We start from the raw sequence: 26047 nt of genomic DNA on the forward strand, positions 1-26047 counted from the left end.
CTTTTTTGTTGGATTATTTTGAGGTATGTGTTATTCATAATTGGGACATTTAAAGATGATAAAATATTGATCTAATTTTAATATTTGTTAATGTTCATGTTTTCTTCTGGCACCGTACAGAGTGGCTATTACAGCAGCTACTACACACCACTGAGTAGTTTCCTTTATTTACTTTATTTAACGTACTTCTCTTTGCTCTATTTATTGTATTTAGCTCTGCTTAACCTAAAGTTGCACAATGGACGCCAAGCCCATCATTTTTGCACTGCTTTGGCTACTTTTTCTGTTCACCACGGTGTCTGGGGTTTCATCGTGAAGTGATCATCCCATTGTTTACACTCGCGATCAGCTGTTAGCCTCCCATAGCATGGCGATGCTAACCGGCGATAGGCCCGTTGTCCCCCATGAGCTGGGACGCCGTGCCGGGGCAAGGCTGCAAGCAAGGAGGAGACATTGCAGATCTGTGCTTCCTTCCGTCATCATGGGGAACGTAAGATCTCTCCCTAACAAGATGGACCAGCTAGCGGTGTTAACCCGGTGTTCCAGTTTAACTGGTGAAGTTTGTTTACCTTTTCCACCAGATGTTGTGGTTGCCAGGTTCGTCATTTTCACGTAATTTATGTGTCTGAAGTGTGACCAGACAACGTGGAAAACCTCGGCGAAAATACGTCAACATCACCTACAGACAACAACACAAAATATGCTGGCCAAAAAATGAAAATAAACAATATTCATACTCCAGCAACATGATTCGAATCCGTACATTTGGGCAATATATATGTCAACCATGAATGTTACTCATTACTCCACCGACGACCGGCTCAAACAATACCGTGCTTGAACCATATACATCTTGTCGGCTCTTGTCAGCTGTTTACAAATCACCGTTTAACATGGATGAAATGAACCCAAGTAAATAGTCAATAATAAATATCCACCTGGTTCTTTCAACGTCTGAACGGTAGCTCAGGCCATTAGCGGTAAGACAGTGGATTAATACCTTTTGAAAGCATGACTGGGTTCGTATCTCACAGCAGCTATTTTCATAGCGTTTGATATGTGCTTTGTAATGGTCACTATATGCACTTTTTAAGGCTAAAAAACAAAGCGATATCCTTTCAGATGGCCATGCTTGTGTTTTGTCCGTAATGTAACAATAGTATTGTTATGTAGTGTTTGTTTCAACACGGACTTGTTAGAGTGTGACACCTAGGAACGGTAGTTGTTCAGAGTTGCAAGTACTATGTTGTGAGCCAGTGATGGATTGAAATAAACAGTGTAAGCAAACTGGAATATGCTTTAATCGTCCATTCTGTGTCGGGTAGAGACAGGGCGGAATGAAACATGGTGGCAGCGGAAACTTAAAGAGGACGGAGCAGAAAAACGGACTTCTACGGTGCAGCTAACTAGCTAACGTTAGCGGGCCGGCTAACAAGAAAATCGCGGGAGTTGAAGAGGACGCTCCAGTCAGTCGGCAGTGAAAAATGGAAGGTTTGAAACCTCCACCGACATTGTGTTTGGACACCAGCAACATAGCGAAGGCTTGGAAATCATGGAAGGAGGAGTTTACACTATACATGGATCTTTCCATGCCTGAGGCGGCAGAGGATGTAAGAGTGAAACTGTTCTACTACCTGATCGGAGAGACCGGTAGGGAACTTTGTGAAACTTTGATGAGCGATGTGACTTCTCCCAGGAGGAAACTCAGTGAACTGATTGGAAAATTTGATGAACATTGCAACCCTAAGGTAAATGAGACAGTAGAAAGGTATCGTTTTTTCATGAGAAATCAAGGACGGGATGAAAACATTGATACATATGTAACTGATCTCAGAGTGTTAGCCAGCACATGCAACTTTGGAGACATAAAGGACTCACTTATACGTGATAGAATAGTATGTGGCAACAACAACTCAGGACTGAGAGAGAGATTACTCAGAAAGGGAAAGCTGACATTGGACAAGTGTCTACAGTTGTGCAGAGCTACAGAGTTGTCACGTGAAAATAGCAAAACCATTGAAGGAAGCACAGTGGAAGAAGTACACATAGTGAAACAGACAGCAAGGCAAGATAAAAACATGGACACTGTGTCATGCATGTTCTGTGGGAAGACACATGAAAGGAACAAGGCCAAATGTCCAGCCTTTGGAAAGCGCTGCAAAAAATGTGGTAAAGAAAATCACTTTGCAGTCAGGTGCAAATCCACTACAGAGAAATGGAAAAGAGGAAAACAGGTACACTATGTGACTGAAGAGGACAGTGATGATTATGAGGACGTCATGACTGTCAATACTACAGAGATACTGACAAAGACTGGCAATGAGACCAGAGATGACAAAGCCAAGAACAGCCAGCTTTTTGCAGGGATGCTGGTAGGCAAAGAGCTTGTGAAGTTTCAAATAGATTGTGGAGCTACCTGTAATGTAATCCCCATAAATCTATTGAATCCAGACACTCAGATGGAACGCACAAAGAAAGTGCTGATTATGTACAACAAAACCAAGCTGCATCCACTTGGAAAATGCAAGGTGAAGGTGAGGAACCCGAGAAACCAGAAACTATACCGGCTGGAGTTTGTGGTAGTGAATGAGGACTGCAAACTGCCACTGCTTGGCAGGAAGACAAGTGAAGCTATGAAACTGATCAAAGTACAATATGAGAACATTCTAGCTATAGACAGCATCGTAACTGAAGAGGAACCATCTCAGTGTGAACTAACCATCAAACAAATAAAGAAGGAGTTCGGAGATGTGTTCACAGGTGATGGCTGCCTGGAAGGAGAGTACAGGATTGAGATCGATGAGAGGGTGGAGCCAGTGAAACTTCCTAAACGACGAGTCCCTGTTGCCATGATGACTCCACTGAAGGAAGAACTAAAGGATCTTCAAAGGAGAGAGATCATCACACCGGTGGAGAAAAGCACGGAGTGGATCAGCAGTCTGGTCACTGTGCAGAAACCTAATGGGAAGCCTAGGATATGCATCGACCCCAGACCACTCAACAAGGCACTGAAGCGCAGCCATTTTCCCCTTCCTACCATCGATGACATCCTCCCAGACATCTCTAGAGCAAAGGTGTTTACAGTATGTGATGTAAAACAACAAAAAGAGACATTACATCCACATGAGGTACCAAGTAGGCCGTGGGCCAGGGTTGGTACAGATTTGTTCACTTATGACAACAAAGACTACCTAATTACAGTTGATTACTATTCCAACTTTTGGGAAATCGACTACTTACCAGATACAAAATCAAGTACTGTGATAAGGAAGCTGAAGGCTCACTTTGCCCGTCAGGGTATTCCAGATGTAGTTGTTTCAGATAACGGGCCACAGTACAATTCCCAAGAGTTCCAGCGTTTCTGTCAGCTGTGGAAGTTTCAGCACAGAACTTCATCTCCTGGATACCCACAAAGCAACGGGAAGGCAGAGTCTGCTGTGAAAACAGCAAAACGACTGATGAGGAAAGCCAAAGCTGCAGGAGAGGACCCATACCTGTCAATGTTGGATCACCGCAACACACCAACTGAAGGACTAAAGACAAGCCCAGCTCAGAGACTGCTGTGTAGGAGAACCAGAACCCTACTACCAACAAGGGATAGTCTTCTGCAGCCAGAGGTAAAACAAACAACACGAGAACTGATTGACAGGCAAAGGAGACAAGCCAAATACTTCAACAGGACAGCCAAGGACATGGATACACTGAAACGGGGAGACCGTGTTAGAATACAGCCGTTTGATCCCCACACAGTCTGGAGAAAGGCTACGGTGGTGAATCCTGTGGACCACAGGTCCTATGCAGTACAGCTGGACACTGGAGGTGTTCTTCGGAGGAATCGACGTCACCTAAGACGGGACCAGGGCACAGCACCCGGTGTGGCGAACCACACAGTGACTGAAGAAACTCACACAACACCAGAGACTGTTGCAACCCCTGACAGAGTCGTGGGTGACACACAACAGACTGTAACTACCAAATCTGGTCGAGCAGTTGTTAGGCCAGGGTACCTGAAGGACTATGCAGGCTGAACTGTGGTATAAGGACACTGAAAATAATAAAAGAAAAAATTTAAAAAAGGAGAACATGTTGGAAAGCATTGTTAAATGTTATTTGTACAATATTGTTTTGAGATGTCACAGAGAGAAGAGTTATTTTCAACATTGATAAGGAACACATTTTTATTTGGTAATGTGTTTATTGTTAGCAGAAGATACAAATAAAGTGACATGGTTTAGGTTTACAGTTATGTGATGTTATTGAAGTAAGACTGTTGAATAATATATCACACTACAAAAGGAAAAGAAAAAGGATGTAACAATAGTATTGTTATGTAGTGTTTGTTTCAACACGGACTTGTTAGAGTGTGACACCTAGGAACGGTAGTTGTTCAGAGTTGCAAGTACTATGTTGTGAGCCAGTGATGGATTGAAATAAACAGTGTAAGCAAACTGGAATATGCTTTAATCGTCCATTCTGTGTCGGGTAGAGACAGGGCGGAATGAAACACGTAACACATGGCTTTTGCATTCAATTTTGAGGCTTGCGTTGGCACAGTCTGCCTGTGTCATATTGTGATTATCACCAGTTAACATGGGTGGGGTTTATTTCATCCATGTTAAACGGTGATTGTAAACAGCTGACAATAGCTGACAAGATGTATATGGTTCAAGCACGGTGTTGTTTGAGCCGGTCGGTGGCGTAATAACGATCATGGCTGAGATTTACATTTTCAGATTGGAATATTGTATATATATGTTCTATTTCTTGGCCAGCATATTTTGTGTTGTTGTCTGTAGGTGATCTCCACATGCACATTTACATGAAGTGATGCTTACGTTCTTTCGCCGAGTTTTTTTTTTTTAATATTGTCTGGTCACACTTCAGACACACAAGTAAGGTGAAAATGACGAACCTGGCAACCACATGTGATTCGGCAAGTACAGCGTCACATGACGCTCAAGGAGTGGAAAACGTAAACAAACGCCACCAGTTGAACCGGAATCCAGTTAAACTGGAACACTGGCATCAGAAGGAGTATCGGGAGAGCAGCATCATGGTGATTACAGAGACGTGGCTAACGGAGCAACCCCCGAACACAGTAATGCTACACTGGACGGTTTTCATCTGTTGCCGGCGGACAGGACGAGAGGGAGTGGTAAGAGGAAAGGATGAGGGCAGGCTGTGTTCGTGAACAATAGATGGTGTAACCCTGGGCACATCAATATTAAAGAAAGGATCTGCAACAGGGACTGAGCTGCTAGCTCTTAGCATGCGGCCACACACTATAGGCCAGTGTTTCTCAAACTTTTTCAGACCAAGGACCACTTAACCAATAAAAAAATACTCACGGACCACCTAACTCCCCCAATATCCCAAAACAAGATTCAAGAAGCTTTATTAATCCCGAGGGAAATTGAGGTGCAACAGTTCAATACAAAGAAGGAAGGAGAAATATACACTAAATATAACTAAATATACACCAAATATAACTAAATATAAACTAGAATAAATACAATAGGCCTGCTTACTACTCCAACAGTATATTACAAATTACAGCCTAATAATAACAGCTTTATGTGACCTTCTCTATATCGCTCGTTCACACATTAAATCAACAATACAAATACAACTACGGATTCTACAAGCATTTCGTTCACATGCGATTTAAACGGTAAATGCTGATAGATTTTACACATCATATGAAACATACTAGACATTATTACTGAGTTTATGTCCAAGCGAACAGAGAGATACGCAAAATGCACCGCATTTAGTAGCTACGACACTAACTAACTTGCTGTGTATTTTCAAAAATAAAATACAGTAAAACTATGGTTGCAGGCCCAAGTTTAACAAGAATTGAACAATAAACACAAGGTCATTATTTACACTGTTACATTTACAAATAGCATTGTTTACTCACTCATACACTGCGTGTCTCTGTTGCTACCTAATGGGAGGAATGGTGCTGCTTGTGCTGAGACATCAGTGAAACAATGTCTGGATCCAAACTGGAGAGTTTTAGTCTCATATCACAGTCCACATTGATCCTGTTACGCTGCTTTGTTTTCAGACCAACAAGTGTAGAAAAAACAACTTCACAGTTGTAGGTGGTTGGAAACGGCACCAACAGTTTCAGAGCAGCGTCAGCCAGCTCTGGGTGCTCAGGCTGGACGTGGACCCAAAAGTCCGTCAAGCTTTTCTCTCTGAAAGTCATCCTCAGTGTCCCATCAGATGCGATGTCCACAAGGCTGTCAACCTGTCTTGATGGGAGCTTGGAACCGACGTGTTCGATGTGCGTTTTGTCCCCAAATGGATTCCTGATCCACTCATAGCCTGCATCTAGTTCTGGGAAATATCTTCCCAGCTGAAAGTGAAGGCCTTGCAGATGTTCCTTGAAGGCTGCAACTGTGCCGCCGTCCAGCTCTTCATCTGCAGCGAGAAGAAAATCGACAAGCATCGGAAAACAGTCAAACTCCTGGCGATCCAGACGGACACACCACAATTCCATCTTGAGACGTGCGGCTTTAATTTTGTCCTGCACATTGAAGGCGGTGACGGCTTTTCCCTGCAGCGCTAAGTTCAAAGCATTGAGTGCGCTAAAGACATCGGCCAGGTATGCCAATTTTGAGAGCCACTGGAAATCATGCAGTCTGTCATACAGTTCATCAGTATGATGCAAGAATAACATCACCTCATCGCGCAGTTCAAATAGACGGGTGAGAACTTTCCCACGTGACAGCCAGCGAACTTCAGTATGGAAAAGCAGTTTTGTGTGTTCACTTCCCATTTCATCACACAGAGATGTAAAAAGACGTGTGTTCAGTGCTTTGGTTTTTATTGTATTAACAATTTTCACAGACTCGTCCAGTACTGATTTGAGGCATGATGGCATTTTTTTCACAGCCAGCTGTTCTCTGTGAATGCAACAGTGTGTTGCTGTGGCGCAAGGTGCAACTGCGCGTATGCGCGCTGCCAGTCCCTTGTGTTTCCCAGTCATTGCAGTTGCACCATCTGTGCAAATACCAACACATCGTGTCCAGTCGATATTATTCTGCAGGATGAAATCGTTGACTGAGTCAAAAATGGCTTCCCCTGTGGTGTTGGTTGGCAGGGAATGACAAAACAGAAATTCATCCTGCACACCGCCATCATAAATGTACCTTACAAAACACAGCAGATTTGCCTCATTCCTGATATCAGTTGACTCGTCCAGTTGCAGTGTGAAAAACTGGCTTTGGCGTAAACGTGTGATCAGCTGATCTTTCACATTTTCGGCCATGGCTGTTATTCGCCGCTGGACAGTATCATTGGAGAGGGGGACCCTGTTAATTTCGTCGCTTGCTTTCTCCCCAAACAATACATTAGCCATAACCTTGGCAGCTGGTTTGACTAAATTCTCACCTATCGAATGAGGTTTCCCTGTTTTTGCGATGAGAAGGGATACCCTGTATGATGCCTCTGTAGCCTTCGCATTTTCCCCCGTCGCAAAAAAATGTGAGGGCGCCTTCGTCATGTGTTTTTTAAGTTCATCACGTTTTCTCTCAAACAATGCTAAAGGTTTCCCGATGTAATCCTTGTGTTTGCTCTCAAAATGACGCTTGAGCTTGGCGGGTTTCATAGCCTCGTTAGCCAACGACTCGTAGCACAAAACACAGTGTGGATTGGGATCCTCTTCATCTCCAGTCCAGAGACTGAAAAATCCTAATTTTATGTAGTCGCTGTGATATTTTCTTTTCACTTTAGTGCTGGACTTTCCGCGATCAAGCCGAGTTTCACAGCTTTCAGCCGGGTGGTGGTTAGACGGCGAACCGCTCTCCTGGGACTCAGTAACGCACACAAAATCACTTGTCGCTGCGGCTGAACCACTTGTAGTTGCTGGATCTCCTGCATCAGGACGATGCACCTTGACTGTCACGTCAGATTTGTCATTTAATTTTCTTTTAACTGACCCTGTCTTTAGCCATCGATTCATCTTGTCAGTTGACAGCTCAAATTGACCGTGCAAATCATTTATGACGTAAGATCGTAACCTTCGTAGCTACGAACCTACGTAGCTACGCTACATCTATGCTACACTCTATACTAGTCATTTTAAGACAGTTTGAGAAACACTTTAAACTTATTAATTTCAAATGTGACATTTTACCAAAATACTCACGGACCACTAGGGGTCGCTCACGGACCACCAGTGTCCGCGGACCACTCTTTGAGAAAGACTGCTATAGGCCTATGCCTCGGGAATTCTCGCATGTTATCGCGATAGCGGCATATATTCCCCCAACTAATGCTGATGAGGCGTGTGACGTCATCAGCTCTACAGTAAGCAGACTGCAAACACAGCACCCAACTGCCCTCATCCTTATCTCTGGGGACTTCAATCATGCCTCTCTCTCAAAAACTCTGCCCACATTCAAACAATATGTCACCTGCACCACCAGAGACATAAAACACTGGACTTGCTCTACGCCAACCAAGGAGGCGTAGAGCTCATCACCTCTTCCTCCCCAGGGCAAATCTGACCACAACCTGGTCCACCTCCTGCCTGTGTATCAACCCCTGGTTTACAGACAGCCTGTGCCCACACGCAGCGTGAAGAAGTGGTCATCTGAGGCGAAGGATACCCTTAATCGTTAACATCTGACCCATCCTAGTGTTAGGAGCAGTGGGCTGCCATATGTACGGCGTCTGGGGAGCAGTGTATGGAATGATGCCTTGCACAGGGACTCCACAGTAGCACTCTTGGGTCTTTTGGGGACTTGAACTGGTGACCTTCCAGTTCCCAGGCCAGACCACTTTGCCACCACCGCCCTTAGAGACTTCTTTGACACTACTGCGTGGGATGAGTTCACTGACTCTCACAGGGAGGACATCAACAGCCTGACTGACTGCTCTTAACGGACTATATTAACTTCTGTGAGGAAAACGTCGTACCCACCAGGACTGTACGGTGTTTTCCAAACAACAAAGCCTGGATTAACCCTGAGGTAAAGCCTCTCCTGAAAGACAAAAAGAGGGCCTTTAGATCAGGCAACAGAGAGGAGCTGAAGGTTGTACAGAGGGAACTGAGGTGGAAGATCAGAGAGGGGAAAAACCACTACAGGAAGAAGATAGAGGAACAGCTGCAGCAGAGGAACGTCAGTGGAGTCTGGAGAGGCCTAAAAACCATTGCTGGTTACAAAGGGGCCAGACCCCCAGGTCCGGGGGGACCATCAGTGGGCAAATCAGTCAGGTGCCCCTCCCTCGACACATTCCCCCCTGCTGCACCCCCCATTGTCCCCAATGCCTGTAAATGGATCTCATCCCAAGGACTTCAACAGCTACCGGCCGGTGGCACTGACCATCTTCATTGATGAAGACCCTGGAGAGGCTGGTCCTTGGACACCTTTGGCCCCTTGTGAGACCATCGATGGAGCTGCTGCAGTTTGCCCACCAGCCTGATATCGGGGTGGATGACGCTGTCATCTACCTGCTGCAGAGGTCCCTCTCCCACCTGGAAAAGGCTGGGGGCACTATGAGGATCATGTTCTTGGATTTCTCCAGTGCCTTTAACACATCCAGCCCCTGCTCCTGGGAGACAAGCTGCAGCTCTTGGGGGTGGATCATCCCCTCACCTCCTGGATCCTGGACTACCTCACCAACCGTCCACAGTACGTGAGGACCAGGGAGTGTCAATCAGACACCATCATCTGCAGTACGGGGGCCCCCCGTTTCTCTTCACCATTTCTTTGGTCCCTCTGACCTGTCACCTGCAGAAGTTCTCTGACAACTCCGCCATCGTTGGATGACAGGGAGTGTAGAGAGCAGACGCAGGACTTCATCCTCTGGTGCCAGAGGAACTACCTCCAACTCAACGCAGGAAAGACCAAGGAGCTGTTGGTGGATTTCAGATGGCGCCACCACTCCCCCCCCCCCCCCCCCCCCCCCGGGGCTCTCTGCTGGAGCTGTTACGTCCGAGATCCTGACGGATAAGCGGTAGAAGATGGATGGATGTGATTGTTGTATATATATTTTTTAGTATCTTGGTGTAATAATAAGCTGTCTTTGGCTCTTTCTGCTGTAATAATGAAAATTTCCCCTCTGTGGGACGAGTAAAGGTATTCTGATTCTGAACATTACAATAATTACGTTATCAATTTTTACCACTTACCTTATCTTTCCTTTTAGATTCCCCACTTCCTGCCTTCTTGTTTCCCACCTGTGTGATAACCTTGGCCTGCCTCATTAGTTTCACCTGTCCCCCCCCCCCCCCCGTGTATAGTCTGTGTGCTCGCCTTCGCCTGGGCCACTTCCACTGTTTTCTCTGTTTGTTCCTTCTGATATTAACTACCTTAACTAACTAACTAGCTAACCCCTTTAGCTTTCAGCTAAATAGAATTATAATATATATATATATTTTTTTTTACTTTGCCTTGGACTGATTACTTAAGCTTTTGGGTCCAATGTCTTTCATCATGATAGATATCGTAATAATAATTTAAATGTTATGGCATGATAATGACGATTAATAAGTGTGTGTGTGTGTGTGTGTGTGTGTGTGTGTGTGTGTGTGTGTGTGTGTGTGTGTGTGTGTGTGTGTGTGTGTGTGTGTGTGTGTGTGTGTGTGTGTGTGTGTGTGTGTGTGTGTGTGTGTGTGTGTGTGTGTGTGTGTGTTTTATATAAATATCAAAATGATGTCAGACTGAAACTTCCTCTCTGGTAATCCACACGGTGTGACGCTTGTTGTCTCAGCTCATGCCTTCCTGTTTACAGTGTGTGGCAGCCTCTCAGATGGGTGAAATAAATGAAAACACATTACATTTTAATTAATGTCAGAATGAAAGGAGGCGACACCTAATCGCCATGTAAACACACAGAGAGCGCTCCCAGCTCTTCTTTTTATTTATGGGAGTGGACACGTCCTCGTCACAATACATTAGAGAGCGGGGGGCGGGCCGTGTCGAGGTCAGTACCGAGATCCTGCAGCATGTGACATGTCACACACACACACACACACACACACACACACACACACACACACACACACAAAGAGCTGAGCGGACGGACTCTAATATGTCGCAGCATCAGCCTCAGTGTAGGAAGTTGGAAGTTTCCAGAGAGGATGGATGCTGTGTGAACACATGACACAGGGCCAGATACAGAAACACTGCAGACAAAGGGCCAGGGTTGATACACACACACATCTGCTTCAGGCAGAACAGTGAAGGACATGTGCGCTACTGTTTAAAATGTCTGAAACAGGAGTGAGAATTTCCCATCATGGTGCTTTGCTTTGACTTTCAGCAGGTAAATGTACAGGTTATGGTCTGGCTCTGTGGATAAACATGAGGATGAGAAGCTCCAAAGAAAATGTAGCTTGGGCTCATAGAGAGGTTAAGTCCTGACCCAGAGATAAGTTAGCATGTTATTAGAGTTTACCACAAGTCCCTGATGTAATTACATGATGGTTATCCTAGAAGTTAAATCCAGGCATGTGTTCATCCAGTACATTCAGAGTTTTTGTTCTAATGAAGATTTGAATCTATAAAATCTAACGCGTTGCATTATTTAACTAAAATTAAAACAGTTCCCCCCTTTTTTATCAAACAAGTGCATTCTGTAACATTGTGGCTAGTCAGTGAGTTTTTAATAGCTGTTTTGCATTGTACAGTTTGTGTGTGTGTGTGTGTGCGTGTGTGTGTGTGTGGGTGCGTGCGTGCGTGCGTGCGTTCCTGCCTGTGTGTGTGTGGGTGTGGGTGTGTGTGTGTGCGATATTTTCCTGTAAAAAATGCAAAATATACCTTTAATTAGTTCATTGTAATTGGGTCTGACTGAAATAATATCAGGTGCTGTATAAACCTCAGCTGATTGCAGTGAGGTGTTGCAGCTCAAAGACTCAAACATGCATCCAATACTGTCCTGTAAGTGGGTGAGTGGGATCTTCAAACAACACTGTCAATTATCATTATCCTACAGATTCAGCGCACAATGCACACATATTTGGTCCAGTTTATTTAATTGTCCCGCTTTAGACTGTGTTTCCTTTCCTCTCCATGGAAGCAGGAGGAGTTGATGGTGCACAGCACTGTCCAAGGCGTGCAAATTGAGACGGGCGCAAATGGAATTTTTACAATATCAAGCCTTGTTAGCACAAGACTCGCAAAGCACTAAGGACAATCAAGACACCTTGTCACTTGCTTTTTTTTTTATCTCCTACCTCCTTGTGAAGAGAAAGCACTTTGAATCTGCTAGCTTTTCTCCTGAATTTACATAACAAAGCCCCCAAGAATAAGGTAGAGATGTGATGAAGCAGCCTCAACTCCTGCTTCTAAGCAGCCATCAACATGCCTCACACACACACTTACACACAAACGCAGATGGAGGTGTGTGTGCACACACACACACACACACACACACACACACATATCCACATGTACTTTCTCTTTTTTGTATCTCTCAATAAAAGTATCTGACAAACAAAACCACAAAGATCTCCACTGCATGGCTTCACGCCACAGTCAGCGAAATAAATTGAAAGCATGAAGAGAAAGTCAAAAAGTGGGAGACTGAGGGAAACAGAAAGAAACAAAACATAAAAACAAAATAACCTCTCTGCACAAACTACAATCCCCCCACAGCCACCTACACATAACCCCCCACCCCCTCCCCACCCTGCCCCAGCCCAGCACAGCTCCCCACTTGGAAAGAAACAGGATGAAATGACATTTTGCATATGAAAATGTCCAGAAAGATGTTTGATTTATGTATGCATTAGATGCAAATTCTATTACGGGACACAAGGCGGGCTGTGAGATTTCCCACTGAACACTTGGCTGCCCTGATCAAACCCCATCTCATTAATTCAGACAAGGGGGAGAAAGATAGAGGGAGGAAGAATTGAAAGAAATTTACAACCCAGACATACAATTCTCAACAATAAAAAGCAAAAGAAAGATGGGGGCGGGGGGTGGGGTTGGTGTTGGAGGGGCAAAATTACATTTCATCCTCTGGGGCTGGTGTACGGTTTCTGACCAGGAGCCTGTCTGGTCAGCAGCAGAAACATCTGTATGGGCAACACAACACATCTATTATTGTGTTTTTCAAGCAATTTGGAAAATATGTGCAAGGAATTCGTAACATTGTGTGAAGTATACCTATTGTTGTTGGGGTGATGAAGAGATACCAAAAGTGCGGTCTGACCATCAGTTAAAACTGTTCTCACTAACACAGCTGATGAGGTTAGCGGCTACATTGCTCAAATAAGTTTACAGGGTGAATCACAAGCAGTCCGACTGTCAGAACAGGTTCAGTCATCAAGCAAACTGTATTTCTAAAACTACTGCACTTGTATTCACCGTTTTTTAATTTACAAAAACGAAACCCAAGATTTATATCAATAATTCAAAATCTAGAGAGCTGAAGCCAAGATGTGGTTAGCCTAGCATGGAGCTAATTGTTTCCCCATGCTAACAGTGTTTATGCTAAGCCACGCTAAGTGTCTCCAGACTATTCCTCAGCAAGACTATTATTGATGTTCTCGTCTTACTCTGAAAGAATGTGATCAAGTTTATTTCCCAACAAGGCACAGTTTTTATTCAAATAACCTAAATAAAACAGGATATAAGACTCAGTTTAGAAGTGTTAGCACGTGTATTTTGGCGAGCAAGATGTTTTTCCTGCCACCAGCCTTTATGCTAAGCTAAGTCATACATGTCCTGACTCCAGCACTGTACTTAACAAATAGACAAGATTGATACTAAACTTCTTAGCACTATAGGAAAGAAGGTGCACAAGATCCTTTCACAAAGTAAAACAATTTTTTGAAGAAAATAGTCCTTAAGAGTTGAAGAAAAGCTATATTATTGGCAACATGAATATATACTCCCTCCAAACGTCAGTGTATTCTTTTGTTTATCAAACCACATCAACCTAAACAGAACTTCATATTTCCATTAAACTTTTTGTCAGGTTAATCTGTCCATATGTCACATCATAAAAAAATTAGATGCGAGGTGAGATAGTGATAGAGAGAGAGATGATCCAGGTCTCTCTCCGCCCTCTCTTTCTCCCATCACTTCCTCCCCTCTCTTCCTCCCCTCTCTTCCTCCCCTCACTTCCTCCCCTCACTTCCTCCTGCAGCCCCTCGTATGATTGAGGTCAGACGGGGAATTCTTCCCTGGCCTAACTAATGTGATTGCATCAGAGCAATACCCTTAAACGACATCACAGCCCTGATCTGCATACTAATTGGCCCCGCTCTGTCCTTGACACTGACCTTGGGAGGAAGAGGCCTTCATTCCCTCAAGGGGGGTGATGTGTGTGTGGTGTGGGAGGGCGAAGAAAAAATATGGTGTCCATCCATTGCTCACATTTCCATGCAAAGATGCCCTCGCTCTGCATAACCTCCCCCCGCCCTGTCTCATGGTACACCAAGCCCCCCCAACGTTACACCTCATAGACACACATACATACACACACAGCCTCACCCTCTGCCACCACTATCTCTCCTCTCTATGCATCAATGCAAATTATAACAATGGCCGAGGCTTTATTCGGCGGGGGTAAGCCTGCGTGACCTTCTGTGACGGGGAGCACCAGAGACAAAAGGCCATTTCTCTCTGAATAAGCACATGGACAGCAGCATCTCCCCCCCCGGGTAGAGGAGGAGGTAGTGTAGTAGATAGGGGCCCAAATGCAAAAGAGGACACAATTGTAAGGATTTTTAAAGCAAAAGAGGGCAGAATGGAAATGAATGCAGAGCGATGCAGAGTGCTGAGCCGGGCCTGTGCAGAGCGCTGACAGAGGATGCGTCAGGTTTGTTGATCCGGACTTAGCTCTGCGGAACTGACAAGAGCAGCTGGCTGAGAAATTTGCATGTTTTATTTATGTATTTTCATTAGAAATAGATTGGTACACTGTGTTGCTACCATAGCCATTATATCCTGGGGGATCCAGCCAGGGATCAGTTCCTGCAAATGCCGCCTCCTTTCTTTGATGTCAGTCCAAATGTGACACAAACGTTTTAGGCTAAATATATCACAGAAAGTTCTGACCATCCTGACCAATCACACCAAGATCAACCGATTATGTTCAAAATCATAGAAATGCAAAATGTAAGTTAAGTCTTGACAGGCCAAAGTGTTCATTAAATTCATTAAACTCAATCCTTTTGGCATAAATGCATTTATAGAAGATGCTGTCTAAAAGTGTGCACAGTTATTATCATGTGTCTGAATGATGGTCAACTCCTTCCACGATGGCAGGATTTTCACTTCATACTTGATTGGATGACACTTAAAGGTCTCCTATTATGCTATACTTAAACAATATGTCATATCTATACAAACATGTCTCAAATGTTTTGCTCAAAATACCAAACAGATCCCCATTGTAGCATGCCTCATCCCCCTCTATTTCAGCCCTGTTCCTGCAGTGCTGATTCTGTCGCTTTAAATGAACTAGTTGCTGCTTGCCACGCCCCTTTGGAGCTTCATGCAAGCTGTGGGAGGAGGTTCAGGTAAGATGGTGGGCAGGGGGCTTACCCTGGTTGGTTTGTTGCTAATGCCGTACAACCCACAAATGACTTCATGCATGAACCGAAACCTAACTCATCCGGGTTTTTTTTAGCAGATACCATACTTGGATCAGGAGGGAAAGATAGACAACATTCAATGCAAACACTTTCTGAGTCTTAACACAGAGGGGAGACATACACTTATTAAATACAATAAAAAGTGCATTTTGATTAATAGGGGACCTTTACACTACTAAAACTAATAAATACTTCATCCACAGGCAAATGGACTTGAAGGAGGTCAATAGAAAGGATGTCTGCAGCTTTGATTGACTGTTTGGGTGTCCTTTTTAAAAGAGGAGAACATCACCCTTATGATATTGACACACGTTTATTTTAATAATCTAATCATTTATAACAACCACTCAAATAAAGACATTTTACAGGTTATACAGTTTGTTATAGCAGTGTTTCTTTATCTTTTCTGGGAATAACTTTTTTCTTGTTTAGGGATACTGATATATCTCTTATTATCTGTCTTCCAGGGCGGTCTAAAGTGATGTAAGCAGCAAGAACATTTCTGCAGGAGACCTCATCGAAATAAGTTATCTGCATAGTGATAATGTAACCAGGTTGAAATATGTAGTTCCTGCAAAGTATAAATATTGTGTTTTATTTTGAAAGTTCATGGTTAACACTGGAAGTAATGTTTGTGAATAAGGAAAATGCTGGTCACTGATTGGTTCAGGGGGTCGGGTGGAAGTTGGCAGAAAGGGAATGGATGGAGAGAGGCGGCGTGAGAGTGGTGGCTGGATTGACAAAGTCACGGCACCGAGAGTGAATTAAAGTTAAGAGTTTGTGGCAAATAAGTATGTAGTTAGTGTCCCAGGATTGTCGGCTCGACAGTCTTCATGTGGATTCTTTTCTGCACACCGTCTGCAAGGAACTGGATACCTTTCTACTCAAAGTGTGTCACAGAGTTATTGACGTGTGTATATTAGCTTGTTAGCAACTGAGTGTTAGCATTCATTAATAAAGTGAATGTACACTTAGCCATGTTATAGCTAACTCAGCTTGCGCTATTGGCTTCAGTTTTTTTTTTAGGCATGAACACCCTGAGGATCTTTATCAGTTTTGCTGCAAGTAGGTGACACAGTGAGGAGTTTTGGACAATACGAGAGAGCACGTGGTCGCTGGACACCTTCCCGCCACCGTTGATCGCCATCTGAGACTGAGGGATCGGTACAGTTGCAGTTTGGAGTTGCAGATGTTCAGGTATCGCTTTGGTTTTATTGCTCATTTGAGTGAAGAGGACAAATAGTTATGACTTTCAACTATCTCAAGCATCACATCAGGCCTGCAACGTGAGGGGTTTTATTTCATGTTATTTGCCGGCTTGTGTGTGTGTGTGTGTGTGTGTGTGTGTGTGTGAGAATGAGTGTGGACCCACTGAGTTCAGTGTGAAATTGATACAAAGGTGATCTGAACAGTTTGATATTATAATAATTTCCAGTTAAAGGGATTATTAATCTGACAATATTGAAGGCACATTCTGACTGTATATTTTATGTTGTTTGTTCACAAGTAGGCCTATACAGTAAATAATTGAGATCTCTATTTCTTAAACTGATGTCAGTGTGATATTTGGTGATTTATATTAATAGAGGTATTTAAAATAATGTGTTTAAAGTAAGTGACTAGTAAAGTTACATTATTTAAAGCTGCTTAAAGGGACTCAAGATAACACAAAGGGTACATTGGTAACATATAAACAGGATAACGAAAGAGAAACAAGACAACATTACCTTATGTATTCTTTATTGTAAATTTGATTTATTGAGTTAACGAACTCAGGGCCCTTCCCTGATTAAACTAGGGAATAACTGGGCTTCATTAAATTGGGATTTTTTTCCCGTTACAGCAGCATGTTAAAACAAAGGCATTGCACATCACTTGAAAAATAAGAAGAGGATAAAAATAAACAAACATTAAATATTAATATAATGAAAAGTGATACGATTCTGCATAATAATAAAGGGGGTGGCTAATTTGAGGTACATATGGCGCCTTTACAGATCGCTCGCCGTTCGCTGTCGTCATCACATCAGCTCCACCCACGCTTCACCTCCTGGTGTTGGATTAGCCTGAAGTTGAGGGGGGAGCAGTGCCTACATGGAGACAGCTGGAGCCCCCCACGCAGACACCTATGGGTGACGTCACACAGACTACTTCGTTTCATATGTGGATGCTGATGGGGATGAGATTGCTGAGAGCAGAAAGACTGAAACTGAAAACAGTGCAGTTAAACAAATAGCAGCTATGCTAATATGCTAACAGAGCTAAAGGAAATGGAGGTTTGGCGCTAATGTGCGTTTCTGACAAAAAGAAACTGCGATTACATCACACATAGTTATTTGACTAATTGTTGAGTAAAAAAGAAGCATTGCAGCTTTAAGAATTCAGTTACAAAATGTATCATTTCTTGTTTTACCTGTACATAAAGTGTGGAGAACCATGCTTACCTTGATCAGAGCTCTGTGGTTTTCTGCAGTCACATGCAGCGCTCCCTTGCTCTGTTGAACGTGATGTGTTGTCAGTGTTTGATTCCTAAACCTTTTTGCATATTGCTCTCCCAACACATGAGCAGCATCTTTTATTTGCCCTGTGTGCCCACCAGGTGTAAACTGCTGACTCAATCCTCAGTCAAGATCTTACAGCATGCTAATTCCCTGGCTAACGTTTTGGTAACTAGATGAGATATTTGTGTTTCAGACACCATGCAGTCCAGCTTTCGGTCACCTTTTTACGTCTAAGTTTCTCTCCTCTCTGTCTGGGCAATCCTGTTTGTGCATAGGCCTTCTGCAAGTTTCCATACATATAGGGAAATGATTTTTGAGCAGACACACAAATATAGTTTTTCAGTTATCAAAGTGTGAGAGAGAGCATTTCCGAGCTGTTGTTCGACAACTTCTCTGAAATGTACCGTTATCACGAAACAGATGAATTTGCGGTGGCACTGATTATTCCACTGCTGCTTCACACATGGTCTGTGGAACAGGAACATCATCAGGGTCCCAAATATAACAAAAACCTGTCCTCCGGTTAAAGCCTGCATCTGAAAGTCACACTCTGTTATAGGCATAAGATTTTCCTCTTCTTGTATCACGGCTATGCTATGCTGTGAGATGTGTGGAAATTCTGAAGAGGAAAGCTTGTATATGGCTATTTTTCCATTTTTACATGCTGTATATTTCTTCAAAATCCTGCAGTACGGACATGAAGTGTCCCTGTTTTTCAGATCAGGAAAGGCAGGAGCGCTCTTATTATTCTGTGCGGGTTCAGATTTTTGTGTCTCCAGCTGTGATTATAGGGATCGTTTTGTCTGAGAGCTCAGCAGGTTTAATCAAGCTCAGATAATTTCACAATGCCTCGTAATGGGGTCCCTGAAGACGAAACCTGCTCCTGTTTTCACAGGTTCTCGCAGGGCTGGAAAAAAACTGAAACCTTTTTAACAAAAACCCATCCTGCTCCGGAGCGGGAGCGAGCAAGGAGCTATTTTAACTTCCTGCCTGATGCCCTTGGGACCAGGCATTACAGTCACCCCCTGCCACACACACTCACACAGTGAAAAACAAAATCCCTCCATCCATACACACACTGCAGGCCCTGTGCACTTCCCCTTAATGTCTGGCAATTTGCCAGGTTGTCATTGACAAGGTAAGTGTTGATTTCAGTGGCAACGATAGGCAAAGCAAAAGGGAGGGAAACTTCAGAACAATGAAACACTCCTTTCTTCTCTCTTTTCTCCCTCACCCCCTCCTCTGGAAAAGGAGAAAGGTGTCAAGTTTGTGACAAGTGAATTGTTTTTTCTCCCCCCCCCCAACCCTCGCTGCGATGGAAAGTTTGTAGAGTTGCGTTCTTTGCAGATAGTTTGACCTACTTAGGTTAGCGTGGCACACCTCACAGCGCCGTCAGACTGCAGCTGCAGCCTTTGAGGACGATCCGGGAATGATTACATCAGGCCAACGGTGCATGGATAATTATTATAAATCTATATATTATTTATTTTTGATGGAAAGGAGCTGTTGGTTTAAATCTAACCTCTTAGAATATTGTTTTCCTCATGTGCTTCCCCTTTTACCTCCCCAAATTATAGCACAGTTCTACAGTGTCACGTAAATCTTATAAGCTTGTTATTCAAAACTCAAAAGGTTTATTGTCATAACATATACAAAACTACGGTGCAGTTATGTAATGTGTGAACAACTTAGGTCGCAGGTTCCTCAACAGCGCAATTACAAGACATAAAATAAAAACAACAGTAAAATGGTGCTACTCAGGTGTTGAATAGTCTCATGGCCTGTTGGAGGAAACGGCCGGTTTCATACAGCTCTTTATTGAAACTATATGATTGTTTGACTGGAATAAGGAAGTTCTCAAAATCTAAATTGTTTTTGCCTCATCTTTCTAAATAGTTTGCATGTTTTTGATTTAATTTTACACACAGTTGTAAATCGTTAGACACTTCAGTGATATTTCACGATACTCAGTACTCCTGCAATAACTCGGACAGCAACATCATAAATCAGATGTAAAGTCAGAGTCGTAAAACAAGCACCTCATTTTTTCTTCTACTGATATTACCTCTAAGTGACCTTGAAAAGAATGCCGTTCTGATAAATAATCATTAATTATTTCTGAATTTACTTCTTTCCTTTTAACTAACAAGAAATTGTCTCCGAGGGGAGCATACATTGGAGTTGCTGTACAAATGCCATTGATTGATAGGAAGTAGTTTCAAATGAGAATTTCAAGTCATTTTAATTATTGTATTTGACTGCCTGAGGCTATTTTGACCCAAACATATCACATCTCATCATTCTCTACTTTCTATCATGCCTCTGGAAGTGTAGCGCTTTCACACAACTCACATTTTTCTAAATGCTTGAATAGAAAAGGACAAACATTTGAAATGGTGTTTAATGCATGTGAGAGGCGGCAGTAAATCAAGAGTTTGAAGTTGTTTTAACACATTTTGTACAGTTAAAAGGTCTGGGAAAACAAACAAAATAATGACATTTTTTAATAAAGAGGGATTTTTTAGCTATTTTCAATTTTACAATACAATAATCTTTGAGATTTTTGATGCATTCAGTGAAATGTTGAGCCCCTTAAACATGTGGACAATATGAAGCAACATGTTTAATTTAAAATATTTTTTCTTCATCCTCAGTGGTGCCGACAACAGGAACAGAGCTGCCATTGATTTTATTCTTTTTCATCCACTCTCCATGCATCATGTTTTAATGCACCTCCCCATGCTACACATTTTCTTTCACCAAACTTCTATCAAGTGTCTAATTTTTTTGTCAGTAACTTCTATAGTATGTACAACATATTATTACTAATTACCTTATTCCATGGATCGGTTATGAAAACTTAGTGAGTGCACAGAGAGGGAAATCCACATTGGTACTTTATAACTATGTCTCTAAAAACACTCAAAAATAAAACAGCTACATATTGCAAAATCACATTATGTATTGGGGGGATAATAAACAACAGAGCAGGCATTGAATTATTGCATCTGATTGGCTATCCCTGCTTACAGTTATAAATAAATCATGTGATTACTTGCTCTCTAAAATTATTCTTGCACTCGTCAATAGACCAGAATCTATAAACACATGTTTGTGCTCTGGTTCCTGAAGCCACAGTGGACAACTGCTCTAGGGGCCCAACACTATTAGAGCCCAATAAACTGCAGGGTCACTTCCTGGTAGTTAGCCTGTGATAATTGAATAAGGCACAATTGAATTTGTGAACTTACATTAGTGAGGCACAGCATATTAAGTAAAGTTAAAACCTTTAATAATTCCACCAGGGTTACACTACAGGTGAGCACAGCTTGTGAGGCTTTGGGCAGAAAAACATGAAGCTGTAGTGTAGTGTCTACAGTATGTGAGGTAGCAGCACACACAAAGTTGTCTGGGCGGAGAACGGGGGGCACACAGCACGGTGTGCCTGGAGTCCCCTCACAGGTTAATGTGACCATGTTCAGCACTATAGGAACCGGAAATGTTTACCCTGAATATCTTAGAAAATAATTAATTTTGGGAATCTTTGAAGGGTATGTGCATTATAACTTGCCTAATATTCCACATAATATTGTTATCAATAAGAAGGAAAATGTATAACATTTGCTGGCAGTATGATGTTATCTGGACATCTTTATTATGATGTTGAATAAAATAAAAAGGTAGAGTAATGTATTTTTTTTCTATTATGTGGTTATGTATTTTAGGCGAAGTGAATCAGGTTCAGACGTGCTGAGGCTGAACTCGCTGATGGTCGTGCGCTGTCCCGGCTGACCTTCATTTACTACATTTATAATAAGACATGTCTCAGTGTGTGATGACAGTGAAGGGCGGAGGCCTCTGATCAATCCTGAGTGTTCCTGAGGACCAATGCTGCTTTGTGTGTGTGTGTGTGTGTGTGTTTGCGTGCGTATGCGCGCGTGACGTTCCTCCTTCTATCGGCTCCAGGTTTGATGTCCCATTAAAGAGGCCTCGCAGACATCAGAACAGTCGCTCAGAGATGTGGGGGGGACTCAGGGGACACTCAGGATGTTCATCATTAGGCTTTGGTGCCATTCAACCGACTCCTAACCACCGCCTTACTGAATAAAAAAATAAATAAAAACACAAGACAACTTCAGAACTCTTTGGGTGGAGAAGCAGAGAATGGAGAAAGGCTTGGAGGGATGGGGGGGGGATGGGGGGGGGGAGAGGCTGAGGTGGGGGGGTTGCACTTAGAGATATTTAAAGGCAAAAGAGATGGGCTTTGTTAAAGATGCGATTCCCCTGGGTTCCCCTGCTAGAGTCACAGGGATCTGAACACGCGACGCTCCTGTTCGAGCAACACCTCCTTTGCTGGGGGGGTAGGATGGCATGTAATTATACTGCGGGGGCTTTCAGGGCCCTGACATACCTGTCACCTGGGAAGGAACAGGATGAGAAGACATCTGCATACCTTTTAGTTCTGACTTCAGAATATAGAAACTTGTCCTCTCCCGTTTGTTTCCGACGATTGTGCCTTTCCTTTTATTTTTATATTTCTCCTTCCTCCTGCCTGCCTGAAGACGCCTGCTTTGGAAGTTTGGGGCTTGTTCTCCGTGCTCATTTGATGACTTTCAGGAAGAAGGAAAAAAAAGTGTGAGCGAGCGTCTTTGATTTGGATTTGAGAAATGGTTACTAATGAGAGGAGATAATCATTGTAAGAGTTGAGGCTTTTGTCACTGATTCAGCCGTTTGAGCAAATTCATTTCATCATTTTTACAATAACAAATTGAACTTAATAAGTGACAGTGATAATCAGTGATCAAACACAATAATAACAATAAAAAGACATTTGGATTCTCTCAAAGGAAGCGTGGATTCAGTAATAAACACCACAATGAGCAGGACAATGCTCTTCTGAAGCGATTATCATCAGTGCTGATTATTATTTCCGGAGTTCATCACCACACATTTCCACCGTCTGAATACTGCCTTTATTAATATATGTTGAATGTGAGTGTGTGCTCTGACACTGTAGCACTGATTTAATTGATCTCCAAAGACTACAATATAACATACATGGAATTACTACCACCCAATTTGCTGCATTTGAACACGTCTGCAGTGCTTTAGCAGGCGGACGCTGGCTCTCTCCACAGAGGCTGCTCTCATGCATTAACATTGCTTTACTTCACTTTGTTGAGCTTGATGTTTTCTATGTGCAGGACAAATGGGAGTAAACAATGTTTGAGCGTCTCATCAGCGAGGCGTCGCCTGATTCTTCCCTTTGTTAGAGAGAGAGAAGTGGAAAGAGAGAGCGAGAGGGAGAACCGCATTACCCACAATTGTCGGCGGCAGCTTTGTACAGGTATCTAACGGATGAGCGGACCCCAGCGCGCTCCTTTTCATGTCTAACAGCAGGGTTTAAATGTTAAATCGTAGCGGCTCCTCTTTATACGTATACAAAAATGTCCTGAAAAAGATGCTCATCCTAATAGATGAAGTAGGAGCAGAGAGAACTATCATTTTAATCAAATCTAGGCTTCATTGGTGTGACGGCGTTGAGTGCTATTGAGGCTTAAAATTCATGTTGTTGGGGGGCTCGGAGAAAGGGACGCAGCGGGTGGTGTCTCGCGGTGTAATTATCCCTCACTTACAGGTATTTTTGTTGCCACAGTCATTATCTTCCCTTGTAAAGAGGAAATCAATTTGTACAGATGTATATGAGGAGTGGAAGATTGCCCAGAGGAAAAGAAAAGCATTCTGATGAAAGAGGGACAGTGAAAATTGAAGATGAATGACTTGTTATTGGTCTGTGTGTGGGCTTGTTTGTTTGTTCGCCTGATTGGCTGCAGTTAGCATGGCGTTGCATTCGAGAGAGCAGCACAATGAAAAGTGTGTTTTTGAATCCAACTCATTATTAAGTTTTATTACTGTGTTCCAACAAGAGCCAGCTATCACTTTTACTGACTCAATAAAATACTGTCTGAGTGAGGAAGCAAACCCTCCCTCACTAACATTTGTTTCTTTGTTAAGAAAGGTAGGCAAATGATCTAGGATAGTTGTCTTTATTTAAGTTAAAGTTCATAATATACATTTACATCTTGTGCCGGTGCTCAAAGGGGGAGCACGCCTCCAAGCTGCTGCTTATATGTGTTTTGAGTAGGTGGAGTCTTGGCTGTGGTTGGTCTAAAATGTGTGTGATGTAAGGTGTGCCAATTAAGTGAAAAACTATCTGTTTTGTTAAGATTGTGTTTGTTTGTTTTGAATGTACAGTGTTTTGTAAGGTCAGATAATGAATGTACTTAGTCATTGAGAGTTTGTTAAATGTTGAAAACAATGTTTATTTTTGTTTAACTCTGTATTACCCTTTCATAGCCACGACCAGATTGGCCAGACTAGTTTGGGAAGGCAGGCAATCAGCTGTAAATGACTGGGAAAAGAAGGAAGAAGGGGCATTTTGTTTGCTGGTTGGTGATAGAGCAGCACCTATTGAAAGAGCGTTTGACGTTACGCAATTTCTGTTCCAGTTCTTGTGAAAGGCTAGGAAATAAAAGGGCCTGGTTTTTGGTTGAAGGAAAACCTTTTTTTGTTGTGATGTTTTTTCACCTGCACCTCACATTGCAACAGTCTGTGTGGCAGAACCCCTAAATTCAAACACATCCACAGGTTTGTGTCTCTCTTCTCCCTTTAGAACACGAGTGGATCAAGTGGACTCTTCTTTGAGGGATTGGATTGTTTGTTTGTTCTTCTTCTAAAGAAGAGAAATCATTTAAACGTTCAAAACACCATGGTGCTCACATGGTATTGGGGGCAGAAACAGATAAAAACCATCGCATCCACATTAGAAAGTAGCATACAACCACAAGGTTAACCCCCCTGTCGTGTTCTGACCAATTTATTAATTTCATCAATCGTAAATATTGTGTTTGACATTTGATTGCTTCAAGGCCTTATGATATCTTCCACAGTAGGAATCTGAATATATACAATAGCTGATCACTACTTTTTATTGAATGTTGAGTGGGTTAGTAAACTTTGTAACATCTATGGTGTTCCCGCTCAAAAATGACCTCCATAGTAAATGATGGGTAACCTTAGATTATGGGCCTCCATCAGACACACATTTACTGTGTGTATTGTTTGTATATTCACAGCAGGTATTCAATCAAACCAGTATTCTGAGACATTCTTTACAGCTTTAAAGGGTGTCAAATAAAATGTGGTGATCATTAATGTTTTTTGTGTTAATGACAGACCAGTCAAATTTGACCGTGAACAGCAAAGTAAAGGGGGGAAGAAACAAACGCAAAGGTCGGCCTTCATCATGAGCCTGAGTCTTCATCATGAACCTGAGTCTTCATTAAGTCTTCATCATGAGCCTTTGTCTTCATCATGATCCTGAATCTAAACCATCTTCAGAGGGCCTCTGACTAATGAATTCTTGTGACGTTGAGGTTTCCACAGCTTCAATAGTTCTAGCAGTGCAACTAAAACAAACAAAATCACATTTAAACTTAAATATTACCTACAGCTTTCACAGATGGTGATCGCTTATTAGCTGGACCTGGTTCTTCTTGATGCTTTAGCTGGCCGGCTCTATCAGAAGTCGAGGATCTCTGTGCTGGTCAGGATCAGCTGCATGTGAACCTCTTCCAGGCCCCCATGCTCCTGTCATGAGCCAGGTCATCTGGACATAGCATGCTGCTCAGACAGTTAGTCTGTTTTGATTACTTAATGAAAGCGTTTATCTGGAAATGCTCCGTTGTGCCTCTTGTCTTGGCCCTGGGCATGTAATGAGAGCAGCATTTTGATTGGAGGACAGAAGATGTGGGTGACGGATGTCCACGGTCCGGCTGGCGAGTCATACAGTATGGCTACTAACTAAATTACTGAAATTAAGGTCAGCCTCTGTCCTGCTTTAGGAGAGTCAGGGGAGATAACATCAAACACACACACACACACACACACACACACACATTAGCTGTCTGAGACA

The 26047-nt window shown here is 42.9% G+C and overlaps 1 long non-coding RNA gene across 1 annotated transcript; it reads left to right on the plus strand.

The window, feature by feature from the left end:
• Positions 1-14586: 14586 nt before the first annotated feature.
• Positions 14587-16183, plus strand: LOC134881331 (uncharacterized). Its single transcript, XR_010168036.1, has 3 exons — positions 14587-14793; positions 15399-15496; positions 16039-16183. It is a non-coding gene; the product is annotated as an uncharacterized LOC134881331 (long non-coding RNA).
• Positions 16184-26047: the final 9864 nt, after the last annotated feature.

This window comes from Eleginops maclovinus, chromosome 19 (assembly GCF_036324505.1).
Source record: "Eleginops maclovinus isolate JMC-PN-2008 ecotype Puerto Natales chromosome 19, JC_Emac_rtc_rv5, whole genome shotgun sequence".
In the NCBI taxonomy this organism is placed as follows: Eukaryota; Metazoa; Chordata; class Actinopteri; order Perciformes; family Eleginopidae; genus Eleginops; species Eleginops maclovinus.